The sequence below is a fragment of the Somniosus microcephalus genome, chromosome 6 (genome assembly GCF_052327205.1).
Source record: "Somniosus microcephalus isolate GS21.2 chromosome 6, FLI_Smic_1.0, whole genome shotgun sequence".
NCBI classification, from domain to species: domain Eukaryota; kingdom Metazoa; phylum Chordata; class Chondrichthyes; order Squaliformes; family Somniosidae; genus Somniosus; species Somniosus microcephalus.
The window spans coordinates 13,258,263-13,273,806 of NC_140992.1; the positions used below are offsets into that span (position 1 = coordinate 13,258,263).

At 44.8% G+C, this 15,544-nt stretch overlaps 1 pseudogene; it reads left to right on the plus strand.

Annotated features, from left to right (window-relative positions):
- Positions 1 to 12,528, plus strand: part of LOC147115479 (extracellular calcium-sensing receptor-like) — a 117,516-nt pseudogene extending 104,988 nt beyond the window's left edge.
- Positions 12,529 to 15,544: the final 3,016 nt, after the last annotated feature.

Below are 15,544 nucleotides of genomic sequence, written 5' to 3' on the forward strand. Positions count from 1 at the left end.
TGCTATGGGTTTGGAACTACGTCGCTTCCAGGCGCATCTCGCCCCCGTCAGGAAAGGCAGCTATCCTTCGGGAGCCGCTGCTCAGGAATCCGCACCTCCACGTCTGCGGGTTTGGGTGGCTGGCGGAGCGCAGGGCTGTGCCTGGCAAGGTGACAAGAGTCGGGGACCTGCTCGATGGCGGAGGAGCGGGCTGGATGGTGCCGGAGGAGTTGGCGTGGCGCATGTCTTGGGCCAACGTCCAGCTCGCGGTCAATGCCATCGAGTCGATGAAAGCGACACTGCGCCCCGGCGCCACAAGGTGTATCGAGGCGGCTCAAGCGCGTGGGGCAATCCCGCCCGAGCTTTCCCCCGTTCAGACAGAATTCCTCATCGGCACCCGGCCCCGAAACTCCCCTCGGGAGCCGGCGCCTCACAACTTGAGCCGTCTCGCGGAAATACCCTCCATGCCTTTTCATTCCGCACGGAGGTATTTACTGTACGGGCTGCTCCTGCTAACTCTCCACTTTGCCATCTTTGCCTGCCATCCGAACATGCCTTGGCATGCTGTCTTGCCTTCCGGCGGAGCCGGAGGTCCCCAATGGAGGGCTCTCTATGCGGGAGTCTTCCCTTGTTCTATTGGGGACTTGGCCTGGAGGGTATTGCACGGAGCAGTCCCGTGCAATATATTTTTAAGTAGGTTCACGGACTCCCAGGCCACCTGTCTTTTCTGCAGCCTGGCGGAGTCCGTGTTTCATATATACACGGAGTGTGAGAGGTTGCAGCCCCTCTTCCATTATTTGAAGGGGCTGCTCCTCGATTTTTGGTTGCACTTCAGTCCCACGCTCTTGATCTATGGTCACCCGGTGTGGAGGGGAGCGGGCAGGTTGGAGGACCTCCTTGTGGATCTGCTCCTGGGCCTGGCTAAAAAAGCCATCAATTATTCCAGGCAGCGGGCGGTTGAGGGGGTCGTCCAGCCAGATTGCCTCCCTCTCTTCCGCGGCCATGTTCGCGCCCGGGTGGCCCTGGAGATGGAGCACGCGGTGTCCGCCGGCTCGCTCGAGTACTTCCGCGACCGGTGGGCACCGGGGGGACTGGAGTGCATAATTGATTTGGACAACCAAATTTTAATTTGATTTGTTAAGGTTTATTTAAAGTTTAATTAGTTACAGTCTATTTGTTTATGTTTGGTTCAACCAAAAGAGCGCCTTTATGGATCCTCCTGATTGGTGTGAGTCTTATTTATAAGAGCTGGGTTTTACTCATAAGGGCTGGGTCGGTGATGAATGATGGTTGCCCTGTGTTAACTTGATGCCATGATTCTTACTTAATAAAAGCCTTTAGTTTTAAGTTTTAACCTCATGGATTCAGGCAGTTATTTGGCACATCAATTTTATTAAGTAACAACTTTGGAAGGTGGATCGATTTTTGAAACCAGAGCGTCTGGATATCGATCCCCATTCAGCAGATGCGTCGAAGAAATTTACGCATTGGCTTCGATGTTTTGAACACATCATCGCATCGATCGATCCGATGGTTAGCAAGTTGGGTCTTTTAACCAACTTGGTAAGTCATCAAACTTACTCTATATTTGAAGATATTACTACGTATGAAGAGGCCCTTGCAGCTCTTAAGGCCTAGTACTTTAAGTCGGTTAATGAAGTATACGCCAGGTATCTTTTGTCTACTTGCAGGCAATTACCCGAGGAATCCCTGGATGATTTCCTGCAGGATCTTAAGGCTTTGGCTAAGGATTGCAACTATAAGGCTGTCTCTGCCATATTGTATCAGGAAGAAGCTGTTAAGTCTGTGTGTTATATTGAGAATTAATACACAGACCACAAGAGTAAACTTTAACAGGTCTTTACTAGTCGAAGGTCAGGGCGGAACTGCCCAATAAATGATTACACAGCACTTATATACCGGTGTGGTCACCACCGGTATTACAGTATACAGCAGCCAAGATAAAGTAGTGCAACCATTAAAATAGTTCTCTTAAAGGTGGAACGGTTACATACACTACAATCCTCCCTTTTTAGCTTAACAGTATATATATTCCCCATTAAACATAACATCATAACATATATATACAACTTCATGTAAAAACAGTTCACAGATTCAGTCTCTGCGGTGGCGCCTCCTGCGCTTCCTGACTCGGTCCGGATAACGCCTCGGTGGTGTAGTAGTTTTCGATGGTGTAGTAGGTTCTTGTTGCTGGGGTGACTCATCTAATAGTCCTTCACTGGATTTAACAGCTTGAACTTTCGTAACTTCAGAACCAGCATTGCTGACTTCTAAAGACTCGAGTACCTTGGGAAGTTTTTCTACTTCCAGACTGATTTGGCTCAGTTCGGAGGGACCACGTGCGTGCCCTGGTAGGGGTGATAATGGTTCAGATGAGTCATCATCTTCTGCTTCTTCTCCATTGTCTTCTATGTCCTCCATCACTTCAGCTTTTGCCTCTGCCACCAATTCTCTGAGTGGCTTATTACTGCTGACACTGCTCACAAAAGGGTGCTCTTTCTTCTTAGCTTTCAACTGATCGATGAATTTGACATATTCCCTTTCTTGCTCAGCTTTGATTCGTTTGGCCTCATCGCGCAGATGGTTTGTGTGTTCCTGCTCCATGTCTGTAGACTGGACAGACTCAGAATTCTCTGTCTAACTATGTTGTTGTTGTTCAGTGGAATTCTGTTCTGATACTTTGTTCTCTTCTGAAGCATTTATGCACTCCTTCGTTTTTCCATCATTAGTCTGCAATTCCATTTTAGACTTGTCTTTTGCACATGGGCTAGTCTTACCATCATCAGTTCCAGAGTCTGAGCTGATTGACTTCACCGAGTTCTCACTCTCTGCTTTGTCACTGTCACTGCTGCATATGCCCTCATTCAATATTCTGGACAATCGTTCAGGTTTGACATCTTTCTTTTTCCCGGAATCTACCGTTATTGCTTTTAGGGAGTGCCAGTCCATATTTATTTTCTTGATCCACTCCCGTCCCAGAAGTGGTGGACCTCCCTCAGGTAGTACATATATGTCCATTCCTTGGTGTGCTTTGCCCTTGTGTACCACCTTGACTTTTATCTTTCCGATGGGGTATACTCTTTGCCCCGTGTATGTCTGCAATACTATCTCCGTATCCCGTAGGGGAATATGTGTGAATAACTTTTTGTAATCTTGCTTATTCATGACCGTCAACGCCGATCCGGTGTCCAGTTCCATCTTCACGTGGACTCCTGCTATCTGTAGTGTGACCCAGATAGTTTGTCGGTCAGCTTCCTTACTCACATTGTGAATGCTCAGACTACCCAGTTCCTTGCTGTTGGAGTCTGAATCCGAATTCTGTTCATCCAAACTCTTCTCAGCCACCTTGTGTACCTTTCTGCACCTTTCCTGCGGTGACTTTTTGTTGCTGGTCTTCTTTCCTGACCGGCATACTTTAGCTATGTGACCAAGCTTGCCACATTTTCTACATTCCTGGTTTTTAAACCAGCATTGGTTCTGATCGTGTGTTGTCTTTCCACAACGATAGCATTTCGTTGTACCCGAAGCCATTTGATCTACGCTGAGTACCGTTGCCTTCAGCTGCATTTCCGCAGTGCCTCTCGCTGCGGCTTCGTGCGATGCTGCAATAGTGACAGCCTTATCAAGTGTAAGATCATTCTCTTCAAGTAACCGCTTTTGTGTTCCTTCTTTCGACAATCCGCACACGAATTTGTCTCTCAGTGCCTCTGTCAGATTTTCCCCAAACTGACAGTATTTCGCTAGCTTACGCAGTTCAATTAAGTACTCCGCGTTGCTTTCCTCTTTCAGTTGCGTTCTCGCATAAAATTTAAATCGTTCCGCTAACATCAGCGGTGTGGGGTTCAAATGATCCTTCAGGACAGCAACAATATTAGCGAAAGTCTGATCCGCCGGTTTAGCTGGTGATAGAAGATGCTTCAATAGCCCGTATGTCTTTGCACCCATTGAGTTTAGTAAGGTTAGTGCTTTATCTTCATTTGATATTTTATTTGCCTTACAATATATCTCTATGTGTTCTACATACGTGGCCCAATCTTCAACCTCGGGATCGAAATCGTTGATGTTACCACGCTTAGGCATCCTCGCAATCTTCTTGAGAAACAAAAAGAAATTTTTCTTTAACATTTTTTTTAATTTCAAAATGGCGGTTTCCCGCGGTTGTCTTCTTCCCCGCCTAAGAAAAATGGCGGCTTCCCGCGTTTGCCTTTCTCCCCCGCTGGCTGTCTCTTGTCACTCCCGCTCGCTCGGTCTCGGTCTCCCTCGCTCGGTCTCCCTCGCTCGGTCTCGTTCTCCCTCGCTCGCTCGGTCTCCCTCGCTCGCACGGTCTCCCTCGCTCGCTCGGTCTCCCTCGCTCGGTCTCTTCTCTCTCCCGCTCGCTCGGTCTCGCTCGCTCGCTCGGGCTCTGTCTCTCCCGCTGGCTGTAATGGCGATTGCCGTATTGCTGCGTTCGCCCTCCCCAGCGGTTTTTAAAGCATGCTCCCAGCCCCTCTTGCAGTCCGGTCCTTCGCCCCCCCCCCGGCTGCGGCTGAGTTCTCCGCGTTTTTTTTAATTTTCTCCCGCGCCTTACGCTGACCCGGTCGCTGCGCCTCGCGGCCTCGGTAGCTGCCCGGCCTTTTTCACCGGTCGCGGTCAAGCTCTCTCTCGACGCTGTTGCGTCTCCCAGCCCGCTTGCAGCCCGGTCTCTCACACCGGCTGCGTTTGCATTCGCTGCGGTTTCTCACACCGGCTGCGTTTGCATTCACCGCGGCTTCCGTGCCTTACGCTGCCCCAGTCTCAGCGCCTCTGGCCCCGACTTCTGTCCGGCTCTTTTCCCCGGCCGTGGTCGAGTTCTCCGCCCTTATATCCTCCGTTCTTCCCTCCCCTATTTCACAGCCAACGTGGCCGACTTGCTGCTCGTCGCTGATCGGCTTACCCACCACCGTGATAGAAGGGATGATTACTGCCTGTTGCTGATGGAAGGCTTCGTGTCAGAATTCTTCCTTTGCTCTGCAGACTCGAGTCTTCTCTCAGCAGAATGATGAGGGCGGATGCCTCTTCTCGACACCCGTTAAACTGCCTTGGATGTATCTCTGCCGCAGGGTAAGATCGTACTCGTCGCCACTGTTAAGTCTGTGTGTTATATTGAGAATTAATACACAGACCACAAGAGTAAACTTTAACAGGTCTTTACTAGTCGAAGGTCAGGGCGGAACTGCCCAATAAATCATTACACAGCACTTATATACCGGTGTGGTCACCACCTGTATTACAGTATACAGCAGCCAAGATAAAGTAGTGCAACACTTAAAATAGTTCTCTTAAAGGTGGAACGGTTACATACACTACAGAAGCCATTCGCGATTCTTTCATATCTGGCCTTCGATCTAATTATATTAGACAGAGACTCCTCGAGAATGACTCGTTAGTTTTAAAAACAGTCGTTGTTACGGCTCGATCATTAGATGTAGCCCAGATGAATTTAGAAGTGTATGCATCAGCCCAAGCATCTCTCTCAGCCTCGTGTGTTCCGAGTATGGAGGCATCCATAACACCAATGGAGCCTCCACTTAATCTTACTGTTGCGGCTGTACCCCATGGGTCTAAGTGTTATTTTTCTGGCCAATCTAAACACTCCAGGCAAAGATGCCCAGCCAGAGAGGCTACTTGCTTTAAATGTAAGAAACGGGGACATTTTAGTAAAGTGTGTAAGGGTAATCCTGTACCCGATGTCTTCTCTGCTGCCACCTATCGTTTTACTCTAGCCTCGGTTATGGTTGACCAGACCATACTGTGTTCCTTGTCGAAATCTATGATGGACATTAAGATTAATGGTCATCCTACTGGGTGTTTGATAGACTGTGGCAGGACTGAAAGTTTTATACATCCCAACCTTGTTAACTCCTGTTCATTGAAGGTGTACCCTACTCGAAGTGAAATTGTGATGGCGTCCAAGTCCCTTACTTCAGAGGTAACTGGATATTGTAAAGTCACATTGACCGTTAAGGATACAGAGTATAAGGACTTTAAACTCTTTATATTACCTCAGTTGTGTGTGAACTTAATTTTAGGCTTGGACTTCCAGTGTCAGCATGAGAGCGTTACCCTTAAGTATGGTGGGTCTCAGCCTCCACTCACAGTCTGCGGCCTTTCTACTTTAAAAGTAAGTCCGCCTTCTTTGTTCGTGAACCTTGCTCCTAATTGTAGACCTATAGTGACTAAGAGTCGACGGTATAGTTCAGAAGATAAAACATTTATAAAAGAGGAAGTGGAAAGGCTTCAATGGGAGGGAATCATCGAACACAGTAATAGCCCGTGGCGTGTCCAGGTGGTGGTGGTTAAAACTAATGAAAAGAAAAGACTTGTGGTCGATTATAGCCAGACTATAAATTTGTATACCCAATTGGACGCCTATCCTTTGCCTCGTATTTCTGAGATGGTGAACCAGATAGCTCAGTATTGCGTGTTCTCCGCCATTGATTTAAAGTCTGCCCACCATCAACTCCCTATCAAAATAGAAGACCGACCTTATACGGCCTTCGAAGCTAATGGGCGCCTGTACCAATTTCTTAGGGTGCCCTTTGGAGTGACGAATGGAGTATCCGTCTTCCAACGGGAGATGGATCATATGGTGGATGAATACGCGTTGGAAGCAACATTCCCGTACCTGGACAATGTTACTATCTGTGGGCGCGACCAACGGGAGCATGATCAAAATCTCGCGAAGTTCCTAGAGACGGCAAAGAGGTTAAACCTGACCTACAATGAAAACAAGTGTAGCTTCAATACTACACGTTTATGTATTCTTGGTTGCATTGTGGAGAATGGGGTAATTGGGCCGGATCCTGAAAGATTACGCCCACTTAAGGAATTACCTTTACCTCACACTGTAAAAGCTTTAAGGTGTCTGGGATTCTTCTCGTACTATGCCCAGTGGGTGGCTAGCTACTCAGATAAAGTCCGACCTCTTATTAAGTCGACGTCTTTTCCGCTATCGGCGGAAGCTCAGGAGGCTTTCTGTAATATCAAACGGGACATTGAGAAGGCAGTGGTATGTGCCGTGGATGAGAAGATCCCTTTTCAAGTGGAAAGTGATGCATCTGAATTTGCGTTGGCAGCAACTCTTAACCAAGCTGGTACACCAGTAGCTTTCTTCTCTCGTACATTGCATGACCAGAAGTTCGACATTCTTCAGTGGAAAAGGAGGCGCAGACGATTATCGAAGCAGTCAGGTATTGGAGACATTATCTCGCTGGCCGACATTTTACGCTTATTAGTGACCAGCGATCTGTGGCCTTTATGTTCAATACTAAGCAGAGAGGCAAGCTCAAAAATGATAAGATTTTAAGATGGCGAATAGAACTGTCAACATATGACTATGATATTCAGTACAGGCCTGGAGTATTTAATGAGCCATTGGATGCTTTGTCACGAGGAGTATGTGCTAGTCTAGGTATAGATAAGCTTCAAAGTCTCCACGATGCACTCTGTCACCCTGAGGTTACCAGAATGAACCACTTCATTAAGTCCCACAATCTACCCTACTCTATTGAGGAGGTCCGGACAATGACCAGAACCTGTCGTCTTTGTGCTGAATGCAAACCCTGCTTCTATAAGCCATCCGAGCCAGCTCATCTTATTAAAGCAACTCAACCATTTGAGCGTTTGAGTCTCAATTTTAAAGGTCCCCTTCCATCGAGCGACCGTAATGTCTATTTTCTTAATATTATAGATGAGTACTCTCGGTTCCCTTTTGTTATCCCCTGTCCGGATGTGACCAGTGCTGTTGTAATTAAATGCCTCTGCCAACTGTTTTATTTGTTTGGCATGCCAAACTATATACATAGTGATAGGGGTTCTTCCTTTATAAGCGAAGAATTGCAACAGTTTTTGCTATCGAAAGGGTTTGCAACGAGTAGAACTACTAACTATAACCCTCGTGGTAATGGGCAGGTCGAGAAAGAAAATGCGACAGTGTGGAAGGCTATCGTATTGTCTCTGAAGTCGCGAGGCCTGCCGACCTCTCGCTGGCAGGATGTCCTGCCAGACGTGCTGCATTCCATAAAGTCTCTTTTGTGTACAGATACGAATGCAACCCCTCATGAAAGGATGTTTAGCTTTCCAAGAAAAGCCACTAATGGAGTATCGTTACCCACATGATTGACGACCACGGGCCCTGTGGTGTTGCGCAGACATGTGAGAGGCCACAAGACTGATCCACTGGTGGAGGAAGTACAACTCCTTCATGCTAATCCCCAGTATGCGTACATTCAATATCTGGATGGGTGAGAGGATACGGTCTCTATTAAAGATCTTGCACCTGTTGGAGCTCAAAGAGTCCGACTCTGAGAGTAGAGTTTTCAATCGTGGTATTGGACCTTCAGAGACACAAACCCTCAGTGTGGAAAACACTGATGATTCTGGGAATTCGGATGAACCGGAGTTGGTACTCTGGGAGGAGCCTCGGCAAGAGTTACATCATTCTCAGAGGACTATCAGACCTCCTGACAGACTGAATCTATAGCAGGGGGTGAATGTGATGAAATAACTCTGTCTTCTGGATTGTCTGTTGTTGTACTTGTTAATGTCTGGAATGTTTTACAGGTGTAACCACTAATGTTCCTCCCTAGCTCCGCCTTTATGGATCCTCCTGATTGATGTGAGTCTTATTTATAAGAGCTGGGTTTTACTCATAAGGGCTGGGTAGGTGATGAATGATGGTTGCCCTGTGTTAACTTGATGCCATGATTCTTACTTAATAAAAGCCTTTAGTTTTAAGTTTTAACCTCATGCATTCAGACAGTTATTTGGCACATCAACCTGCATATAATACTGCAAACTGGTTTGTGAGTAACGCATTCCAAGACAATTCCTACAATGCCTGCCTCTTCCTACCATGCCCAATGGCCAGCCATTTACTGTCCTGAGCTGTGGGGTGTCATATCTTGGAATGTAAGATCCTGGAATTTCTCAGCCTCCCGTATTTCCTGCAGTAATAACAGCCATAGCTCGGGCTCAGAAACTCTGAGCAGGAGCTCAAGCAGCCGGAGTCACTTCCTGCACAGATGGTCACCCCGGACACCTGACGTACCGGGAGTTTCCACATAAGAACATACGAACATTAAGAGCAGGAGTAGGCTCCAGCATTCAATAACATCATGGCTGATCTTCGACTTCAACTCCACTTTCCTGCCGGTCCCCATATCCCTTGATTCCCTTGAGTCCAAAAATCTACCTATCTCAGCCCTGAAAATAAACAACGAATCAGCATTCACAGCCATTTGGGGTAGAGAATTTCAAAGATTCACAGTACTCTGTGTAAAGAAATTTCTCCTCCTCTCAATCAAAAATGGCCGACCCTTATCCTGAGGCTATGCCCCCTAGTTGAAGACTCTCCAGCCAGGGGAAACAACCGCTCAGTGTCTACCCTGTCAATCCCGCTCAGAATCTTATATGTTTCAATTAGATCACCTTTCATTCTTCTAAGGTCCAGAGAGGATAGGCCCATTCTACTTAATGGCCCAGAAATTTGGGTCTCCACGGGTGAGTACGCATGGGGTACTCACCCGTAAGCCCAATGGAAGTGCCAGTTTTATGCATGCACTGTGCATGCACAGGAAGCCGGCACTTCCATTCCCCTGAAAGAAGGGGTTCAGAGTTCTAATACGTGTGCAGGAGAGGCAGGGCGTGCGCTTCAAAATTATGTTTTTTTTGCAGGTTTTCCTGGGAGGGTAAGTCGCCAGAAGTTAGACATGTAAAAAGTAGTCGCAAGGCCTGCTTTTTACAATGTAAGTGGTGAATTAATTAAAATTAAAACATTTTTTCCACAGGTTTATTATTTTTAAATACTTTAAAGAAAGGTAATTTTATTTTTAGCCCCATTAGAAAATGTAATTAATTTTTTCAAAAATGTAATTTATTGTTTAATATAGTTATTTCATGTAAGTTATAGTTTATTTTAAAAATGTGATCTTTTTAAAATTTATTTGAAGATTTAGTGCTGTTTTGGGGCTTATAGTATTTATAGGTTTGACAGGTAACTTATGAATGAAGCATTCCCTGCTACCATTGGCTCTCCATGGCCCACGTGATCCCAGGGGACGCATCGAACTAACTGCGCCCCTGGGATACGCAAGCACTGCGCGCCGGCAGTTGGAGGAGGCCCAGGATTGGAAGCCCACGGGGGCCCACAGCTCAACGGCCGGCGCGCAAGGTAAGTGCAGGTCGGAAGTTTGCACCCGTGGGAAGCCCCCGACCTGAATTTCTGGGCCATACTGAGAGACATTGGCGTGTAAATTTGTCTTAGACACGAACGCACCCGGAATTTGCCGTCCAGATGATGGCAAACTGGCAGCGTTCGCCATCATTCCAACTTTGAAACTGACTCCAATTTCAGGATTTGGCGCATGTGCAGGCCCATGTAGAAATCCTAAAGTTGTTGTCTGTCATTCACAGCTCCTCCACAGGCTGCGCTGTGCCCGGCCCACTGCCGAACCAAAAAATCAGTGAAATCTCTCAAATCAGTGAAACTGATGAAAACTTCAACTCTTCCGCAGTAATATCGCTGTTCAATTCCCCAATAAAGTTAGACCAAAGGGATTAGATGTAACTAGGGTTTTAACAGCGTATTGACTGCTAAACAAAGATTATGGAAATAAAAATATTTTACAAAACTTTAATTTATTTTTCAGTTTTTTCATCTTTATTTCATGTTTACCGTTTCCCCGTGTGAGAGCCCCAATCTTTCTTTTGTTATCTCTAACTATTTTAATAAGTTATGATTTTAAGTGCTTACCCACTTGCTTGTTTGCTGTCTGTGTAAATTCTGTGTTTTGATTGGCTGCTTAGACAGATTGTTGCTTTCACAGCAGCTCGCACTGGGGGATTCCCACTGCACTCCATTGATTTGAATTACACGTCGGAAAACCAGAACTTCTTGACACAGAGATCGGGAGGCCTTTGTGCGAAGCGTACTTCAGGGCCAGCGGCAAATGCTTTTGCTTCGCCGCTGGCCACAAATTCGGGTCAATATTTTTACCGGAAACTGGTTTCCATTTTAGCCATTAATGAGTATCAATACCCAACAAGTTTGCTTTTAGTTACTTTTTTTCTCCTTTTTTCTTTTGTATTTCAATAACAAAGGGAATGAAATCAGCGACCCACTATGAATGTTTCAATAAGAATTGTGAATTGAATGAGCAATGTTATGCTTCTGTAACTGCAATTCTGCCTCAGACACCTCAAAGTACCTTTAAATTGGGACATGACTACATCACAGGGCATCACATTATTTAAAAGGCAGAATCTTATTAAAATTTATACAAATAGCTTTAGCCACATGCAACGGGTTTGAATTTTGTAAATTTGTCACATAGAAATTCTAGCATTGCTGCAATATCATATTATTTTCATAATCAGGTTCCTAAAGCTGTTTGCTCTGAAAGCTGTCTCCAAGGAACAAGAAAAGCAGGAAGAAAAGGATAACCCATTTGGAGTTTTGATTGCATACAATGTGCACAAGGGGAAATTAGTAACACAACTGGTAAGAAAGGCACTAGTATCAGTCATGTTGTCTAAACTTGATTTCAGCATTGCTGTAGTGGATTTAATATTCTTCCAATAATGATCAAGCTTTTTGTTATTCTTTAGATTCCGTCCATTGCATAAAATGTCCATTGGAATACAAGTCTAATGAACGATGGGATCAGTGCATCCGGAAGGAAATTGAGTTTCTTTCCTTTGCGGATATCTTGGGAATCATTCTGGTGGCACTGGCGTTGCTTGGAGCCTGTACCACGATTAGTGTATTCGCAATATTCTATGTGTACAGACACACTCCAATTGTTAAAGCCAACAACTCTGAGTTAAGCTTTCTTCTTCTTTTTGCATTGACCCTTTGTTTTCTGTGTTCAATTACATTCATTGGTGAACCCTCAGCCTGGTCCTGTATGTTATGCCACATGGCATTTGGTATTAGTTTTGTTCTTTGCATATCTTGTGTGTTGGGCAAAACAATTGTAGTGGTGATGGCCTTTAAAGCTACCTTTCCAGGTAATAACATGATGAAACGGTTTGGGCCTACACAACAACGCCTGACTGTTTATATCCTTACACTGGTACAATGTGTAATATGCACAGTCTGGTTAATTATATTCCCACCTTATCCTTTGAAAAACAAATTATTTTAATGAGATAATAGTGTTTGAATGCAATGTGGGATCTTCTGTGGCATTTTATTGTGTACTTGGTTATATTGGGTTTCTTTCCGGTGTTTGTCTTGTGGTCGCCTTTCTAGCTAGACAACTTCCAGATAACTTCAATGAAGCTAAGCATATAACTTTTAGGATGCTTATTTTTTGCGCAGTTTGGATAACCTTCATTCCAGCTCTCCGGGGAAATATGCTGTGGCAGTCAAAGTATTTGCTATTTTGGCCTCTAGCTTTGGGCTACTTGTCTGCAGTTTTTGCTCCGAAATGTTATATCATCCTATTGAAGAAAGAAAGAAATACAAAGAAGCACATGATGGGTGCAGTGGCTTCCAAAGGGCTGTAAGAACCTTTGTAAATGAGGCGATAATGTTTTAATAGGAATTTAAGATTTGTCATAAAGGCAGTGGTCGTTGTACGTGTCTTCACACTGTTCCCTTTGGGGAACTGTATGAAGTGGTGGAAGGATTTCTGGCCGCGTTAACGCTCCTTCCGTGACTGTAACCATCTTCGTACCAGTCATTTGGGTGGTTAGTCCTATGGCGGGAGGGTTTTACGGGCTCCCACAACCCATACGAGGGGGGGGCCACCCACACCCACGAACGCAAGTATCCCGCTGGATGTCAACCCAGAATTTAGAGCCGGAGCTCCGACTCCACTTGCCGGGACTGTCTGGAGCGGGGTTCGAAGTCCTACGCCTTCTGGCCCAGCGGCGGGGATGCTACCGCTACGCCAAAGGCCCACTCCTATAAAGGCAGTGAAAGGAAATAAAAATTGGGAGGGATGTAAAATGGGTTGCTGATTCGCTAACACCCATTATACACTATTGCACAAAGTCAAAATTAACAGCAGTAAGGATAATTTTGAGCTTGGGTCGATAGTGAAAAATGGGCAATATTGGATCAGCCCCATATATATCTCTCTCGATTGTCATCTAATAGAAATGAAAATCATGAAAGATCTATAGCCCGTTTTACACTATGGACCAAAGTCACAATTAGTTCCCTACCCCACCCCTCAAATGTTGTTTTATTTCTTCATTATGAGGATTTTCAACTTGAAACTTGTTTTATAATAAATATTATTACATTTTGAAACTTGTGATACTGAGATGTGCAAGATAGAGTATTCACATTGGTTTCATTAAATAAGCCACTGTCAATATGCTATCATATTGGTAGTTTAACAATGAGGGGGAGTAATTTTTCGCATCACCACTCGAGCGGTAATATGGCAGCGTGAGATTTTCCACCTGTCATAGAATTTGAGCGATTTTCATCACCTGAGGAAGTGCAGAAATAATTTGCTTATTTACTTGTTAATAATAACATCTCCATTATCTGCATTATTAAATGCCAAGCCTTTACATGTTCCTGCAATGAATATAAATAGTATGCATTACTGTTACGTAACATATGTTTGTGTGCATCATATTACTCAAACGCTATGATAATTCACTGCTTTATTATAGATTTGGCACAGATATATATATCGAATATTTATTTTACCAAATCTTTTCCTAAAATTTATGTTCTTTAACCCAGATTATTATATACTGCACCCATGGTAATCTATATTGAACAAAACCAATAAAATATGCAAACTAAGGTTTCAACTCATTTAACAATCATTCATGCACATTCGGCACAACATGTTTAAGAACCTGCAATTTTAGAATATAACAACATAAGAATTAGGAGCAGGAGTAGACCATTTGGCCCTTAGAGCCTGCTCCGACATTCAATAAGATCATGGCTGATCTTCTGCCTCAACTCCACTTTCCTGCACTATCCCCATATCCCTTGATTCCCTTAATATCCAAAAATCTATCAATCTCTGGTTTGAATATACTCAACGACTGAGCCTCCACAGCCCTCTGGGGTAGAGAGTTCCAAAGATTTATAACCCTCTGAGTGAAGAAATTTCTCCTCATCTCAGTCCTAAATGGCCGACCCCTTATTCTGAGACTGTGACCCCTGGTTCTAGACTCCCCGCCAGGGGAAACGGCCTCCCAGCATCTACCCTGTCAAGCCCTGTAAGAATGTTGTATGTTTCAATGAGATCACCTCTCATTCTTCTAAACTCTAGGGAATATAGGCCTAGTCTACTCAATCTCTCCTCACAGGACAATCCCCCCATCCCAGGAACCAGTCTGGTGAACCTTCGTTGAACTCCCTCTGACGTAAGAAAACTACTAGGCACTTGGTCTGAGTATTAAACAAGGCTTTAATCAACTGTTTTTCAACATGGAGATCTAGTTGTGTCCTTCACTAGTTCCTGTTAAAGAATGTCCTGAGCAAGCTGGGCCCATGCCTGAGTATTTATACTCTCCCTGGACAGTGCCACCAGCAGGCCACCCAGTATCATTTCCTAAGTCATTTCCACATGAATGACAAGATTCATGTCACCCTCTATGGCAAGTAAATCATTCCCAAGGTAAGGAGACCAAAACTGTACACAATACTCCAGGTGTGGTAGCACCAGGGCCCTATATATTTGCAGTAAGATGTCTTTACTCTTATACTCAAATCCACTTGTAATAAAGGCTAAAATACCATTCCCTTTCTTAATTGCTTGCTGTACCTGCATGTTAACTTTCAGTGATTCATGTACAAGGACACCCAGGTCCCTCTGAACACCAACATTTCCCAATCTCTCACCATTCAAAAGATACACTGCTTTTCTTTTTTTCCTACCAAAGTGGATAACTTCACATCCCTACATATTATATTCCATTTGCCATGTTCTTGCCCACTCACTTAGCCTGTCTATATCCACTTGTAGCCATGGAGGGAGTGCAGCGAAGATTCACCAGACTGATACCTGGAATGGCAGGAATGATGTATGAGGAGAGATTGGGTCGATTGGGCTTATACTCGCTGGAGTTTAGAAGAATGAGAGGGGATCTCATTGAAACTTATAAAATTCTAACAGGATTAGACAGACTAAATGCAGGAAGGATGTTCCCGATGGCCGGGGAGTCCAGAACCAGGGGTCACAGTTTAAGGATAAGGGGTAAGCCATTTATGACAGAGATGATGAGGAATTTCTTCACCCAGAGAGTAGTGAACCTTTGGAATTCTCTACCACAGAAGGCAGTTGAAGCCAATTCATTAAATATATTCAAGAAGGAGTTAGATATATTTCTTAAGGCTAAAGGAATCAAGGGATATGGGGAGAAGGCAGGGACAGGGTACTGAATTTGGATGATCAGCCATGATCTCATTGAATGGCAGAGCAGGCTCGAGGGACCGAATGGCCTACTCCTGCTCCGATCTTCTATGTGTCTATGTTTCTATTTGCATTCTCCTCACAACTTGCATTCCCACCTAGCTTTGTATCATCAGTAAACTTGGATATGT